Source organism: Sinocyclocheilus anshuiensis, unplaced genomic scaffold, assembly GCF_001515605.1.
Source record: "Sinocyclocheilus anshuiensis isolate Anshui unplaced genomic scaffold, SAMN03320099.WGS_v1.1 scaffold1744, whole genome shotgun sequence".
NCBI lineage: Eukaryota > Metazoa > Chordata > Actinopteri > Cypriniformes > Cyprinidae > Sinocyclocheilus > Sinocyclocheilus anshuiensis.
Genome location: NW_015555974.1, coordinates 274,656 through 276,386, shown reverse-complemented (window position 1 = coordinate 276,386; position 1,731 = coordinate 274,656). Strand labels below are relative to the sequence as shown.

General features: G+C 31.0%; 1 pseudogene; it reads left to right on the top strand.

Moving 5' to 3' along the window:
* The window catches only part of LOC107676045 (FAST kinase domain-containing protein 2-like), an 11,092-nt pseudogene that overhangs the window by 4,193 nt on the left and 5,168 nt on the right, over positions 1 to 1,731 (top strand).

Sequence of the window (1,731 nt, the reverse complement as noted above, 5' to 3'; positions counted from 1 at the left end):
TTTTGTCAGGTTTTGCTCACTTTTGGGTACAAATTTGTCCCCAAAATATGGTTAAGTAGGCACACACACACACACACACACACACAACCGGTCAAAAGTTAGGTTATGTGCTGATTTGCTACTTATTATCAGTTATTACTGGTGCTCAGTTAATATTGGTTCTTATTTTTGTCAATGTTTAAAACAGTTTTTTAAACTTATTCCCCCCCCCCCCCTCAGTATCTTTGATGAATAGAAAATGTAAAAAAAAAAAACTGGAAATATAAATCTTTTGTAACATAATAAACACCTTTATGTCACTTTTGATCAATTTAATGCATTTGTGCTGAATGAAATATTCATATCTTTCTTTCGTTCTTTCTTTCTTTCTTTCTTTCGAGGCCAAATATTTGAATGGTAATGTATCACGGTTTCCACTAAAAATTGCATCACAACTGTTTTCATCATTGATAATAATAAGAAATGTTCAAATATGTTTAAATCAACCTATTAGAATGATTTCTGAAGGATCATGTGACACGTTATCTGTTGCAATAGCATTTTTTTTCTTCAGCATAAATAACTTCTTTTGAAAACATTAAAAAATCTTAATTATTACTTTTGACAGGTAGTTTTTGTGTATATATATTTATATATAATATTTATTTTGCATAGTATATAAATAAGTATACTTATATATTTATATTTTAAATCATAAATCATATTTTTTTTGTGTGTGCTTTTAGTATATGCTTAAGAGTATCCATTGTCAACTCATTCTTTCTTCTAATAGAAGAGTATTTCTAATATTTGTACTTTTATTCATTGTATCTTATTTATGTTAATGTGTTTATGAAGTATTTACTGAACTGACCCTGTTTTCTGTTTGCCCTTCCAGGAGCGGCTGAATCAGTTTGATATAAGGTCTCTTTCGGTGCTGGCTTCCTGTATTCGGGAGATGGAGAACAGTAGGAACGTTCAGGCCCTGAGAGAGGCTTTGAGGTGTGATGATCATTGCAGCCCTAACACGAATGTGTAATGTTACATCTGTGTGTGTGTTTCATCAGTTTGTGTTCTGATTTTGGAAGGTTGTTGCTGAAGGATCGCATTCCTGAGATCCAGAGCATGGTTGTCCTGCAGAGCACGATGCGTGCAGTGGGAAAAAACTCTCTGATACTTCTGAAGAAACAGTTGGCGGTTAGATTACAATTTATCCATTATGTATATTACCTAAAATGTATTGAATGTAGAATTTGATGGCTTCTCTGTTAATTTTCTGTTTAAATCTCATGAAAACATGTCCAGGTCAAATTTACTCCAAAATCAACAGGATGAAAACAAGAAATTATATTTTTCAAATGAAAAATTAAGCTTTTTAGCATAATTAAGATGTGACATAATTTTCCTGACAACTGTGCACATTCTCGAGTCTTTTTTTTGTTTCAATTCTTATTAGTGCTTTTTTATTTCCAATATTGTTTCACATTAGACTCTCATCACTATAATGCAGTTTATATATATATATATATATATATATACTGTATATATCCCACAATACAGTAGTGAAAATGTGATTTTCCTTGATTGTTTTTTTTTTTTGCATGAAGATAATTTCACAGTCCAAAGCCACTTAATGTTCCTTCATTTTCTTTATGCAAAATATAATTGTTTATTTTACTATATACAGTGGGTACGGAAAGTATTCAGACCCCCTTCAATTTTTCACTCTTTGTTATATTGCAGCCATTTGCT